Source organism: Girardinichthys multiradiatus, chromosome 23 (genome assembly GCF_021462225.1).
Source record: "Girardinichthys multiradiatus isolate DD_20200921_A chromosome 23, DD_fGirMul_XY1, whole genome shotgun sequence".
NCBI classification, from domain to species: Eukaryota; Metazoa; Chordata; class Actinopteri; order Cyprinodontiformes; family Goodeidae; genus Girardinichthys; species Girardinichthys multiradiatus.
Window position 1 is genome coordinate 24,445,253 of NC_061815.1, and position 16,312 is coordinate 24,461,564.

Here is a 16,312-nt window from a genome sequence, read left to right on the forward strand (position 1 = left end):
CGATATATTCCTAACAGGTCACTTTGTTCTCAGACTGCAGGTTTACTGGTGGTTCCTAGAGTCTCTAGATGTATGGGAGGCATGTTATCAGGCTCCTCTCCTGTGGAACCAGCTCCCAGTTTTAGTTTGTGAAGCAGACACCCTGTCTACTTTTAAGGCTAGGCTTAAAACTTTCCTTTTTGAAAAGGCTAATAGTTATATTGACTTAGGTTATCCTGAGCTACCTCTGTAGTTATGTTACACCTTCATGGAGCAGGGCATCAGCTAAACTGCTGCTACCAACAACTTAATAGTCTCCTTCTACAGATGATACACTTGGCCTTGTCTTTCAGTGTTTAACCCGGTCTCTCCTAGACATAGCTACTGACTGAGCTTTTACCATGACTAACTGTATGTGCTCTCTTTCATACTCTTGACTTGAAAATGACTCAGTTCATCTGCTTGGCTGTGTTTCTCTCCTAAATGAAGCAACTAAAGGAGCTACTACTGCCTTTAATGTTTTATTTTTATTTCACATAGAAAGTACTCCTAGATCAGTGCTTCTGTGTTCTTTTGTGTGTATGCTCTGTCTTCTCAAACGCCCAGTCAGCCATGGTAAATGGCCGCTCACACTGAGCCTTGTTGTGCTGGAGGTTTCTTCCTGTTAAAAGGGAGTTTTCCTCTCCACTGTCGCTACATGCATGCTCAGTATGAGGGATTGCTACAAAGTCAATGACAAAATGCAAGCAACCATCCACTGTCGCTACATGCTTATCCAGGAAGAGTGAATGCTGCAAGTCACTGACATGACAAAAAGCTTTTTAACTAATTTGATTAATAAACTGAATTGAATTGAATAATTCAATTTGATATTGATTTGCCTTTTTTTTTTTGAAGCACTGAGAGCAAATTAGTTTGTTAGTGTTTTTGACTATGCTTGGGTGGTAATTTTATGGTATAGGTTCAGAATGTGGTCAGGGATGGAAAGACCGGGACCACTTATAACTTATTACCAATCATAAAATGACGATAACCGTTATTTCTAAAACCTAAAAATTATATCTGATCTGCTCCCTGCAAGGCTGCTAATTCTTTTCGAAAATTAATCCTTTTCGAAGCATGGCATGTTCTGATGCATGTCCACGCTTCCAAGCTTCGAAAAGACACATCTGTAGGTGTGTGATTAGTTTAAAAGAGAGAAAAACAAGCAACAAAACTAAACTGCTAACTAGTCACTTTAAAAAGAAATCTCATTATATACCAAAGTGAACCGGTTTCTGTTACTAACATAATCAGGTCTCCATCTTCACCGGCAGGAATAGGCTGGAAAAAATTTAAATAAAAAACAAATAGTTAAACTTGTTCTTCAAAACGTGAGTCAGCTGCTTTGTGGAGTATGTAGAGAATACATTAGAAGAATGTGCAATCTCCAACGTTTGTGATAGCAAATCAATTTGAAGTATGGAAATGATCTTCATGAGTCTGCTGTTGGCAGTGCAAATAATGTATTGCCATATACATTTAAAGGAAATTATGTTAATTATGTCAGAAGGATAATAATGAAGCAATAGTTTCTTCCTTCAGATGTAGAAGATCAAACAGCACTTTGAAGGGGAGAAGCACCTGTCACATCCCTTGATGGCCAGCAGAAGACCTAAAAATCAGTGTGACTCATTGGTCAGCAATTTCTGTTCCCCAGTCTGCTTTCCCTAAATAAAGTTTCCATGGAATAAAAAGCATGTATTCCGTATTCTTGGTAATCAACAGCTCTACTGGGTAATGGGTGGTTTAAGACCTTTTAGCTCAGGTATTCACCACAACAATCGAGTATGTGCTGGTTTACATAACCATAACCTCTTCTGTCTCATCAGTTCCTTCAGAGTCCAAAGTCCCTAAAACGAAGTTCACCGACAAGATTCTCAAAAATGTTTAGTCATGTTAATAGTGTAACCTTTGCAGTCTCTAAGCATTTTCCAATGTAAACTCTACAAAACACCTTAATGACAATAGCAGAAATAGGAAAACAGTAAAAGAAAAAAAAGTATCACTGTGGGAAGCATATTTAAAACAAGTTTTTTCTTTCTACAGTTGCTGGGAATCCCATATGCTCGGTTGCACGTTTTCATCTGCATCACATCAGAAATCTTCTGTTGCAATGTCCCTACGTAAAGTTGCCAGGAACCAAAGGACAATCTGATGTACACCTCTTAAAGGGAGATATCAAGACATGAATCCAGTAGGAAAATATTTGAGGCCTGGCTCAAGTTACATTATATTTTAATGAAGTTATTCTATTTTACTAATGAGATGGTTTGATTATGATTTTTAAATTCATAATTAATCACAATGAATATGTTAATTCATTATTAAGATCATTTAAACACAACTGTCCTACAGAGAGTGAATTGCTGCTCTCGACACTATCAAGCAGTAAGTAAAATTCACTCACCAAATCTGATCAGTAATAAAACAACAAATAAATTCGTACTGGTACTCGTACTCGTTGTCTTCCGCTTATCCGGGATCGGGTCGCTGGGGCAGCAGACTCAGCAGAGACGCCCAGACATCCTTCTCTCCAGACACCTTCTCCAGCTCCTCCAGGGGGAGCCCAAGGCGTTCCCAGGCCAGCCGAGAGACATAGTCCCTCCAGCGTGTCCTGGGCCGTCCTCTGGGCCTCCTCCCGGTGGGACGTGCCTGGAACACCACCCGAGGAAGGCTTTCCAGGAGGCATCCGGTATAGATGCCCGAGCCACCCCAACTCCCAACTGGCTCCTCTCGATGTGGAGGATCAGCAGCTCTACTCCGAGCCCCTCCCGGATGGCCGAGCTCCTCACCCTATCTCTAAGGGAGTGCTCGGTCACCCTACGGAGGAAGCTCATTTCAGCCGCTTGTATCCGGGATCTCGTTCTTTCGGTCATGACCCAAAGTTCATGGCCATAGTTGAGGGTAGGCACGTTGACCGACCGGTAAATTGAGAGCTTTGCTTTTCGGCTCAGCTCTCTCTTCACCACAACGGACCGGCACAGTGCCCCCATTACTGTGGCATCCGCACCGATCCATCTGTCGATCTCCCGCTCCATTCTTCCCTCACTCGTGAACAAGACCCCGAGATACTTAAACTCCTCCACTTGAGGCAGGAACTCCAACCTGAAGAGGACAAGCCACCCTTTTCCGGTCGAGTACCATGGCCTCGGACTTGGAGGAGCTGATCCTCATCCCAGCCGCTTCACACTCAGCTGCGAACCGCCACAGCGCATGCTGTAGGTCTTGGCTAGAGGGGGCCAGCAGGACCACGTCATCCGCAAAAAGAAGAGACGAAATCCACTGGTCCCCAAACCAGACCCCCTCCGGCCCTTGGCTGCATCTAGAAATCCTGTCCATAAAAGTTATGAACAGGACCGGTGACAAAGGGCAGCCCTGCCGGAGTCCAACATGCACCGGGAACAGGTCCGACTTAGTGCCGGCAATGTGGACCAAACTCCTGCTCCGCTCGTACAGGGACCGGATGGCCCCTAATAAAGGGCCCCTGATTCCATACTCCAGGAGCACCCCCCACAGGGCATCACTAGGGACACAGTCGAATGCCTTCTCCAGGTCCACAAAACACATGTGAACCGGTTGGGCAAACTCCCATGAACCCTCGAGCACCTTGTAGAGGGTATAGAACTGGTCCAGTGTTCCACGGCCGGGACGAAAACCACACTGCTCCTCCTGAAGCCGAGGTTCGACTATCGGTCGGACTCTCCTCTCCAATACCCTAGCGTAGGCCTTACCAGGGAGGCTGAGGAGTGTGATCCCCCTGTAGTTGGAAGACACCCTCCGGTCACCTTCTTATGAAGGGGGGCCACCACCCCAGTCTGCCAGTCCAGAAGCACTGTCCCCAACCGCCACGCAATGTTGAAGAGGCGTGTCAACCATGACAGCCCTACAACATCCAGAGACTTGAGGTACTCAGGGCGGATCTCATCCACCCCCGAAGCCTTGCCACCGCGGAGCTTTTTAACCACCTCAGTGACTTCAGCCTGGGTGATGAAAGAGTCCAACCCCAAGTCCCCAGCCTCTGTTTCCACCACGGAATGCGTGATGGCAGGATTGAGGAGATCCTCGAAGTACTCCTTCCACCTTCCGATAATGTCCTCAGTCGAGGTCAGCAGTCTCCCACCCCCACTATAAACAGTGTTGGCGAAGCACTGCTTCCCCCTCCTGAGGCGCCGGACGGTTTGCCAGAATCGCTTCGAGGCCAACCGGTAGTCCTTCTCCATGGCCTCACCGAACTCCTCCCAGGCCCGAGTTTTTGCCTCTGCCACAGCCCGGGCCACAGCACGCTTGGCCTCACGGTACTCGTCACCGGGTTCTGGGATTGCCGCCGCGACAGGCACCGCAGACCTTACGGCCGCAGCTACGGGCAGCAGCATCGACAATAGATGCGGAGAACATGGTCCACTTGGACTCTATGTCTCCAACATTCCCCGGGATCTGGTCGAAGCTCTCCCGGAGGTGGGAGTTGAATACATCCCTGGCCGAGGGCTCCACCAGGCGTTCCCAGCAGACCCTCACTATGCGCTTGGGCCTGCCAAGTCTGTCCGGCTTTCTCCTCTTACAGCGGATCCAACTCACCACCAGGTTGTGATCAGTGGACAGCTCAGCCCCTCTCTTCACCCGAGTGTCCAAAACATGTGGCTGAAGGTCTGATGATACGACAACAAAGTCGATCATCGACCTCCTGCCTAGGCTGTCCTGGTGCTAAGTGCACTGATGGACACCCTTATGTTTGAACATGGTGTTCGTTATGGACAATCCGTGACTAGCACAGAAGTCCAATAACAAAACACCACTCGGATTCAGATCAGGGAGGCCATACCTCCCGATCACGCCTCTCCAGGTGTCACTGTCGTTCCCCACGTGGGCGTTGAAGTCCGCCAGCAGAATAATGGAGTCCCCGAGAGGGGCACTATCCAGCACCCCCGACAGGGACGCCAAGAAGGCCGAGTACTCTGCACTACTACTCGGCCCGTAGGCTGAAATTATAGTCAGAGACCTCTCCCCAACCCGAAGGCGCAGGGATACGACCCTCTCATCCACTGGGGTAAACCCCAACACGAGATGGCTGAACTGGGGGGCAACAAGCAAACCTACACCAGCCCGCCGCCTCTCCCCGTGGGCCACTCCAGAGTAGAAGAGAGTCCAACCCCTTTCAAGGAGATGGATTCCAGAGCCCACGCTGTGCGTGGAGGCGAGCCCGACTATTTCTAGTCGATATCTCTCGACCTCCCGCACAAGCTCAGGCTCCTTCCCCCCCAGCGAGGTGACATTCCGCGTCCCTAGAGCCAGCCTAAGCATCCGGGGATCGGGCCGCTGAGGTCTCCACCTTCGTCTGCCACCCAATCCTCTTTGCACCAGTCCCTCACGGTTCCCCCTGCAGGTGGTGGGCCCACTGGGGGATGGCCTCGCGTCGTCTCTCGTTCGGGCTTGGCCCGGCCGGGTCCCGCGAGCAGCAACCTGGCCACCAGGCGCTCTCCGACGAGTCCCGACCCCAGGCCTGGCTCCAGGGTGGGACCCCGGCTCCGCCGTACCGGGCAACGTCACGTGCCTCGATATTTTGGTCCTCATGAGGGATTCTTGAACCACTCTTTGTCTGACCTGTCACCTAGAGCCTCTTTGCCATGGGAGACCCTACCAGGGGCATTTAGGCCCCAAACAACATAGCCTCTAGGATCATTTGAGCACTCAAACCCCTCCACCACGTTAAGGTGGCGGTTCAAGGAGGGGAACAAATAAATTCATTTAATTTAAATTTATTCTGTTTCTACACTACTGCAAAATCACTGAAACAGCATTCTCCATGTGCATTCACTTGAGAATGTAGATCATCACAATAACTGTGAGATTTCTAAAAGGCTGCCAACATTTCCAATACTGATGTGTTCCATTACAGAAGAGAAAAGCTACAGAAGATAAAACAAAGCTGTAATCTTATCACCTTTCCTATTATCTGTGAAATGCTCACTCTCTCACAGCCTGAATCAATGAATGATGTAAAAAATACACATTTCTTAAAATAGCTTTTTAAATGCCTGTGCTTTCTTTCCTTCCCACCATAATAGCATTCACACAAAACACTGCTGTTGTCAGCAAGACCTGAAAGTGGTTAGGACGGTGTGCCCACTGAGTAAACATACGCACATAGGGTGGGGGCTCATATGAGTTTATTTGTCAAGACTCTTAAAACAAAAGGTAATAGAAGCTAGTTAACTAGTTAAGATCTAAAAAAAATGACCCCATTTTCAACAAAAATGGTTTAATATGTTGTTTTGTGTTATTGTGCTTTGCTATAAAAGTCTGTGCATAGCCAATGTTTGGTCTGTTTAAGGGCTAAAGCATCATTACGTGATGTGCGTTCCCTCTGTTGCTCTCTAGGGAGCTTTTTAAATACATGATTTATTGTCAAATATCAAATCAAGCATTTTCCGTTCATGCAAAGCATTATGATTCTGAATAAAAAATAATCCAACTGAAAACGTTTACTTTTATAACCACCTGCCCTCATCTAGTTTGGAGACAGTTCTCAACTATTTTCCCTACTAAAGATCAAATATTAAAGATTAAGTATTTTGTCTAAAGTAATATCTGATTGATGCTTTCCTATTCTTCCTTGTACTAAAACCCGTCCCAGGCTCTCTAAGATATCAGAATCAGAATCAGAAAAGCTTTATTGCCAAGTACGTTTTTGGACATACAAGGAATTTGTTTTGGCGTAGTCGGTGCAATACAGTACAAATTAAACAGTATAAACATATCTACAATATAATATAAATATATGTGCACAGTTTTAAGTGAGTGAGAGTAAATATAGAGCAGTATAAGATGCAAGAGCAATACAACAGTGCAGGTGATCATTGTGCAAGTATGGCAGTGCAAGTAAAGCAGGAGTCCATGCTGAGCGTTAATGTAACGCATAGAGTTACAAGTTACAAGTGTCCTGTCAGCAAAAAAAGGGGGGGGGTATGGGGGAAAGGGAGAGTGTCAAGGTGGTTTCCGGGCTTTGTTAACCAGGCTGGTGGCAGATGGGAAAAAACTGTTCTTGTGGCGTGAGGTTTTGGTCCGGATGGACCGCAGCCTCCTGCCAGAGGGGAGAGTCTCAAAGAGTCTGTGACCGGGGTGGGAGGGATCAGCCAGAATCTTCCCGGCCCGCTTCAGGGTCCTGGAGGTGTAGAGTTCCTGGAGCGACAGTAGACTGCAGCCAATCACCTTCTCAGCAGACCGAATGACACGCTGCAGCCTGCCCTTATCCTTGGCTGTAGCAGCGGCGTACCAGATGGTGATGGAGGAGGTGAGGATGATTACCATCTTTGCCATTTTGTACCCAGAGTTTTTCTTTTCTCCACATCTTTTTTACATTTCTCTTGATATTGCAGAATGCAGACTCATTCTTAGCTTGGTTATTTATTTGGGAAAAAATAAGGAGCCCCACACCCCCTTTATCCTTCCCCACCATTCACATTTTGTGTTGAATCCAGGCACTGGGGGATAAAATGCCACACATTTCTACAGCGCTGTCATTGTCAGGCATTGTTCTCTAAGCCATCCAACTGTTGCATTATTCATAAACACAGCACTGGGGACCCATTCCTGTAATAAGCTGGAGTGACATGAATCCTCACCTCCACCAGTAAAGAGCTTGGTGATGTGTGACAGGAAGACTGATTGTAGGAGCTAAAGGATGTGAAGCACTGTAAATAGTCATGTTGAGTGTAAACAGATCAGCATGCTCATCAACTCGGCACCTTTTTTACACAGAAACTTTTTCGTCTATATGTATTTGTTTTTGTGAAGGGTGTAAAACTGATTACTAATCGCTAGTTTCAAGCTATAACAGTGGTGGGGCTGTGCTTCAAACTGGAATATCTAAAAAATTAACGATTGTCCTGAAATCCATCAGATTTGAAAGTGACCGGAAATACATGTTACTAAAAACAAGGCCACAAAGAACAGATAGAAGATAAGCAGAGGCCAAAATGGATGCAGGTCCAAAGGGTATGTCATAATGAAATATTTAAGAGCATAGGGCCTGTTCTTTCACATATTAAAATGGATCATCTTTATGAGGCTAAATTATCTAAAGGTCACACAAACTCACCAGGATAGAGAGAACTAAACAGGAAAGGAAAACATACTATGAAGTCATCCAGTTAGGCCTCTATAAACAGTAAACATTTTATATAAGGTGCTCCTGTTCCTGTATGTATTTATGAATTTTTACATATGTATGATCCGGTTAACTTGAAAAAAACATCTCCCAGATCAAAACATGCAGAAAAACTACAGTGTGATACAAAATGTAAAAAAAAAAATCACAAACAAGGAATACGTTTTCTTATACTTTTTAGATCCCATTACTTTGTCATTGGATGGAGACCCTGCCATCAAGTATAACATGTTCCTTGTATTGGTTACACATAGTGAACCAACACACATGGTCTCACACATTCATACATCGATATGCAGATCGGTACGCAACGTGAGGTTAAGTATCTTGCCGAAGGGCACATCAATATATGGGAGAAGGAAACTGGAATCAAACCCAGAACTTTTGGGTTGCAAAATGCCTACTCTTCCCAGTGAGCCACAGTTGCATCCACTATAATGTTTTAACCTCTATGCAGGTAAAATACTGACTGCTGTTACAGTTTAGCAGAACCCTACATACAACAAAAAATCTGAACTATTCCATTAAGATGCAGCATGCTGAAAAATGAACGGAGATCCCCTCATGGAAACTTAAACCCTGTACTTTAATGTGACCTCAACTGTTTTCTACACATTTGTAACTCGTGTCATAGTGCTAACAAGCCTCTGGAGCATAAATAAAGGGAATAAGTCATCATGTAGAACCCAGTCAAGCACATCAGGGAGTTTTACTAGCTCATCATCTTTTATAAACACCGAAGTAGAACACATGCATTACATGCTTACAACACAGACATTAACAGATATGCCCGGTCTTCCTCTTGATTTCTCACTATTTCTAATTCTTATTGAATTAGTGCAAAGTCAGTGCACTGACTTTTGTGTAAGTATTGCTATATTCGCCTGAGGCTTTGGGGCATGTGAGGTTAAAAGACGCCTACTCAGTCTTTTAATCAGATATCAGTGATACCATCAGACATGGGCCTCAATAATTGTTCTTGTGCATTGTAGCAATGAATGCAATACAGGTCCTTCTCAAAAAATTTGCATATTGTGATAAAGTTCATTATTTTCCATAATGTCATGATGAAAATTTAACATTCATATATTTTAGATTCATTGCACACTAACTGAAATATTTCAGGTCTTTTATTGTCTTAATACGGATGATTTTGGCATACAGCTCATGAAAACCCAAAATTCCTATCTCACAAAATTAGCATATCATTAAAAGGGTCTCTAAACGAGCTATGAACCTAATCATCTGAATCAACGAGTTAACTCTAAACACCTGCAAAAGATTCCTGAGGCCTTTAAAACTCCCAGCCTGGTTCATCACTCAAAACCCCAATCATGGGTAAGACTGCCGACCTGACTGCTGTCCAGAAGGCCACTATTGACACCCTCAAGCAAGAGGGTAAGACACAGAAAGAAATTTCTGAACGAATAGGCTGTTCCCAGAGTGCTGTATCAAGGCACCTCAGTGGGAAGTCTGTGGGAAGGAAAAAGTGTGGCAGAAAACGCTGCACAACGAGAAGAGGTGACCGGACCCTGAGGAAGATTGTGGAGAAGGGCCAATTCCAGACTTTGGGGGACCTGCGGAAGCAGTGGACTGAGTCTGGAGTAGAAACATCCAGAGCCACCGTGCACAGGCGTGTGCAGGAAATGGGCTACAGGTGCCGCATTCCCCAGGTCAAGCCACTTTTGAACCAGAAACAGCGGCAGAAGCGCCTGACCTGGGCTACAGAGAAGCAGCACTGGACTCTTGCTCAGTGGTCCAAAGTACTTTTTTCAGATGAAAGCAAATTCTGCATGTCATTCGGAAATCAAGGTGCCAGAGTCTGGAGGAAGACTGGGGAGAAGGAAATGCCAAAATGCCAGAAGTCCAGTGTCAAGTACCCACAGTCAGTGATGGTCTGGGGTGCCGTGTCAGCTCCTGATGTTGGTCCACTGTGTTTTATCAAGGGCAGGGTCAATGCAGCTAGCTATCATGAGATTTTGGAGCACTTCATGCTTCCATCTGCTGAAAAGCTTTATGGAGATGAAGATTTCATTTTTCAGCACGACCTGGCACCTGCTCACAGTGCCAAAACCACTGGTAAATGGTTTACTGACCATGGTATCACTGTGCTCAATTGGCCTGCCAACTCTCCTGACCTGAACCCCATAGAGAATCTGTGGGATATTGTGAAGAGAACGTTGAGAGACTCTGGATGAGCTAAAGGCCGCTATCAAAGCATCCTGGGCCTCCATAAGACCTCAGCAGTGCCACAGGCTGATTGCCTCCATGCCACGCCGCATTGAAGCAGTCATTTCTGCAAAAGGATTCCCAACCAAGTATTGAGTGCATAACTGTACATGATTATTTGAAGGTTGACGTTTTTTGTATTAAAAACACTTTTCTTTTATTGGTCGGATGAAATATGCTAATTTTGTGAGATAGGAATTTTGGGTTTTCATGAGCTGTATGCCAAAATCATCCGTATTAAGACAATAAAAGACCTAAAATATTTCAGTTAGTGTGCAATAAATCTAAAATATATGAATGTTAAATTTTCATCATGACATTATGGAAAGTAATGAACTTTATCACAATATGCTAATATTTTGAGAAGGACCTGTACACTGTATCTAGAACAGCGTTCTTCTTCCCTGCACTAACACAGTGCTAAGCAGCTTAAATTCATTTTGCTTTTTGCAAGACACCCTTCAACACATCGTTGATTTCTCAAGAAAGGTATCGAGATTGGGTACTGCTACTTTTAGATGACACGAATTACTGTGAAGACTGTGGGGTGCTATATTGAAAATTTAAGATTTGACATTGGTGCAGATAAAAGATGACTCAGATAGATATCAGGATGGGTCAGAACCCAAACGGGAACATGACTGATTGTCTGCAACATCAAATATAAGCATGCGAACAAGAAAATAACAAATGCATCTATCAATACAGACCTACACAAGCAAGGTTTGAAAATGCCATATAGTATATGTGCAGAGTCAAAAATAATAAGCACAATATTTACCATAAGATGTAGGTAGTGTTGTGATTATGAATCCGAGAATATTATTTAATATTTAATATGAATATTTTTATATTTTATCAAACAATATTTCGGTCTGTTAAGGGTTATCCTGTGAATACCAGTCCAGTAAGGCGATGGTAATAGGACAAAATAGAAAAGTGTGAGACGAGCTCTGACATTATTGAACAGCATAAACTCTGCATACACATGGAATGAATTCACACAATTTCTTAAAATACAAGAATTTATTAACAAAAATAAGTCAACTCAAAGTCAAACATATTTCAATCAACAAACTCTTTACTATGCTAAAACAATCCAGCTAAACTACCAAGCAGAATTAAAGAATAGGGAAGATTAATGGGCTATGTACAATATAAACAAGTTGATTAAAGATGATTGAAAACCATGACCAAAAGAGTGATGCAACATTACCATCCAATGTTTATGTTTGAGAACGAAGGATTATCTTGAAGAATCTGGAAGTGAAGTTAAATTAGTCCCGGAACCAACTTAATCAGCAACATTTAGACAACCATTCACAATGCAAGATCAGATAAAATATTATTTTAATAAAATAATGTTTTTCAGAATGATCTGCTGAATAAAACCAACCTTCTGGATGACTAATTCTCAACGGTGTCTCATTAGCTGCCTTTATTTATTTAAATAATATTTGAAGAAATATTATTAAGGGAATATTTTGGAAACGAGCCAAATCTTTCTGGAGAAATGGGACTTAATGGTGTTTAATTAGTAATCAAATCTAGTAAATGATGTTCAGGGACTATTATTCACTAGCTTGAAAACTAACAACCTTTCTGGGTAAATATTATTTAGCACCAGAATCAAACACACACCTTTAAAACTACCGTTAATAAAAGGGTTAAAATGCATAAGAGCGGACTGCGCGTTATGAGCAATCTTCTGTGTTTAAAATCACCCTTCAAATAAAGTTTGACTTAACCTAAAAACACACAAACACAGAAAACAAAAAGGGCACGTGTGCTGCAGATAGCCTGCTAGCACTAAGATAGCCGAGTTTCACACAAACAAAACCAAACTTCATAGAATGAAAACGTTCAGATCATTTCATCCTAACTGTTAATCTGCCCAAACCTAACCTCTGACCATGGTGAGGAAATGTTGTCCAACGGGCGAAGTTTAAAGAAACGTCCACAGTCAACAAGCGGTAACCTCGGTAGCTTCGCGGTGGGTTGAAGGTGCGTTCGCTCTGTGAACAAAAGGGTTAGCTCCAGAGCTGTAGCTGGGCGACCCGTCCTGTCCGCTGACCACACGGGTTAACACGATGATGCGGTCTCTGCTGTCTTCCTTCCAGACTGGGAGACCGCGACTTTGCAGGGGCTTCTCTCGAACACCGTTTGCGTCTGCAGGGCTCGGAGAGAAAGTCAGCAATGCTTATATCTTAATTTCCCCTCTTTACGAATGAAATCACCGGGTAAACAAACAGTGCTTCACTCATACTTAACCTGTGCATATGATCGCGTGATCTTATGACACTCTTGGATCCAGTTTGAAGAGTTTATGTCTTTTTGCCAGCAAAAGACATTAGCGCGCTTTGTCCCCCTCCTATCTCGATGAACACCAGTGTGGAAGAGGTCGGCTTGTTGGAGAGGGGATGCTCTTATTCAGACAGAGGCATCATGGGAAGTCTGCTGCTACCCCCCTTTTCTCAGTTGCTGGAAGTCAGTTAAATGCAATTTGTTTTGAAAGTTCCAGAAAAGTCCGTACCGGAGTTTAATGTTGAAATCCATGGCTGGGTCCCAACAGTAGAAATAGTCCGGTTAGTGGTCATTATGAGCAAAGCTATCCTTTCCTACCTCCTACAAGTGAAAATGGCTTATTTACCCCTTGCGTTCATTTTGGTTCAGAGCTTAGTGTTTGGACAGGAGTGAGGCAAGTTTGGGCAGAGACTAACACTAAAAAAATGTTTAAAGAAAAAAAAAAAAAAACAAAGCAAAACAAAAAGTCATGTAATAATTTTCACACCATAATAATACTGCTTTTAAACCTTAATTTCTGAAGTTCAAAACCATAAGAAAGAAAAAGATTAAAACAGAATATAGGGTGTTGGAAATTATTTACCCTCTTCATACCTTGTTTGATAGATTTTACAAGGTTGATTCTGGACTGCAACGGCTTGCCATGTCTTTTAGGAACGCCGTTACCTCAGTTATAATACACCTGCAGATCATCTCAAACTCCTCCTTTGTGATGACATCTTTGGAGTGGCTCCACTCTTTACCACCAACCTTACAGTTCGATGTTGCACTGTGAAAAGGTGTTTGTCTTTTAACTGGTGGTTTGGGTTGTGGCTGGCGCCAGTTATCACCCCCCTGGTTCTGTTGCATGACTTGGGGACTGACTTTGCACTTCTTCTTAGGCCTGTTCTCTGTTTGAATGTTTAACACTCTAACTTTGCCTTTTCCTGCTCTGTCTGAACAGACACGTGTTACCCACACAAGCTGAGCATATCTACGAGTCTCCTGCATGGAGAGATTCTCTGTTATGCAATGCATGGTCACATCATACTGCACGCTAACGTGGAGGTTGTGAAGAAACAAAGACTTAAAAGTGTGGTCTTCTTCAAGACCTGGAGCATAACATCCCTGAAAATAAGCTGTCTTTAAATGGTGGAAATATTCTCTGGGAGGTTCGTCCTGTTTTTGCAAAACTGTGAAAGCATTGATAATGGCAGTGGCTTCATATCTGTACACATAGTACTCTTCTCTAAGAGCCTGACAGAGAGCTGGATAACTGTCACTAATTTCTGGAGGAAGAGTTTTTATGAACACATGAACACTCTTAGCTGTTGTTTTCCAAATAAGCCTCAGCTTCTCACGATCAGAAGGAAAACGCAAGTCAAGAAAACAATGTTCAACCTCAAGCAGGTAAGCCTCAATATTTGACTCCTGGTTACCTGAATACAAAACATCTATGTCTTTAGCAAGAAATTCGAGCTGTTTGAAACGGACACTATGCTCCTAATGTGGACCACGTCCAGGACACTATGCTCCTAATGTGGACCACGTCCATCTGAGAATTTACGTTGGTTAGGTTCATGGAATGGTGGAAGATCCTGACCTAACCTCTGGGGAATGACACAAGTTTTCTCATTATTTAAATGAGAGCTTTCTAATGAATGGACTCGTGCAAGTGGTGGTGGGTCAGGTTGGATTGAGTCACCTGAGAGCCATGTGCGTCTCTCCTGGCCCCTAGGGGTTGACACAGAGTCAGAAAGGAGAGGGGTGCCGATCAGGCTGGAAGGGTGCTCCTCCCACCGAATTGGACCACTTGAGCACGCTGAGTCCGGCACTCTGTCATCTTGGTGGTTGTTCACTGCAATGGGATTTGGCAGGACACCACTGGAGACCATCTGACTTCCAACACTTCTGTTAAGGTCTTTGGAAGTAAGTTGAACACTTTGACTAAATTTAGGAAGGGGAGACTCTGACCTAGGTGCTGGATGTTTGCTGTCTGGGTCTGGCTGAGCTCTTTCTTTACCATGAAATACATACATGTGTGTATGTGGGATACAAACATAACTGCAAACACATCCCATTTGATCCATCTCTGTTGTGGCAGAGACTAAACCTCTAAAATTTCCATGTTAATGTTTTAGGGGTGTCTGAGTAACTGTGATCCATAGGGCTATGTTGTTTGGGGCTGTAGGACCTGATATGTTGTTCCTCCAATGGCCCTACAAATACCAATTTAAAATTTCTCATGATGGCGGACCAATTTCTGGTTTGGGAGAATGGGGCATCATTCTGGAGCCAGGCCTGGGGCTTTGGAGATGAGGGTGATGTCCATGCTGATCAGAGGATGGTGGACCAGCCTAGACTCCTTGGGCTCAGTCCGAAAAAGCTATTGGTAGCCCCACTGGCCCAGCTACAGCAGGGAGGACAGCAAAGGTTGGGTTCACTGTGAGCCATGTGGCAGGAAAAGACTTGGCATCCTTAATCATGGTGTCATAAAATGGGGGAAATCAACTTTATTTGCTTGTACTTATGATGTTACAGCATTTCATATATGTAAGTATGTCTGCGTGTTTCCAGTTGCAATGGTTTCCCAGCCCCCACATGAAGCAGAGCTATCTATGTAGTTATGTTGCTATAGGCTTAGGCTGCTGGAGGACATATTGACCACTTTCACCCTCTTTGCTACATTCTCACACTACTCTCCAATTTTGCATTATTTGCTGTTATTTCAGCTTTTAACTTTGTTCTCTCTCTTTTCTCTTCCTAGAAGCTACACCTGGTCTGACTCTGTCTACCTGTGACACCTTTCTGGAGAGGGGCATCGTCCAAGCTTCTGCTGGTAAAAACTTAATGCTCACCCTCTACCGATGATCCACATAGCCCTGTCTTTTAGTGTTTAACCCTTTGTCTCTCCTAGACATGGCGATTGACCGAGCTTTTACTGTAACTAACTCTATGTGCTCTCTTTCAGACTCTAACCTTAAAAACTGGCTCAGAGATTATCTGTTCTTTCTTTCTAGGTGAAACGACTAAAGGAGCTACATCCATTAACATTTACTTTTCCTTCCCATAGAAAGTACTCCTGGATCAGTGCTTCTTTGTTCTCTTTGTGTCTCTGCTCTGTTCTCTCAACCCTCAGTCGGTCGTGGCAGATGGCCGCTCACACTGAGCCTGATTCTGCTGGAGGTTTCTTCCTGTTAAAAGGGAGTTTTTCCTCTCCACTGTCGCTACATGCATGCTCAGTATGAGGGATTGCTGCAAAGTCAACGCCAGTGACTGTCCACTGTTTCTACATGCTCATCCAGGAGGAGTGAATGCTGCAAGTCTCTGACTGGATGCAATCTGCTGGGTTTCCTTAGACAGAAAAACTTTTTATCCAATTTCAATAAATAACTGAATCTGACTGCACTGTTCAATGGTTAGGATTAATTGGAATGCATGTACTTGGGTTTTGTGAAGTGCCTTGAGACGACATTTGTTGTGAATTGGCGCTGTATAAATAAACTGAATTGAATATTCCTGTTTCCGCTACACAGATGAAGTATTTATCAGCTTGGAAGTGTAAGGCATATGTTTGTATCCCACATACACACATGACAATGCTTGTTGCCCTGG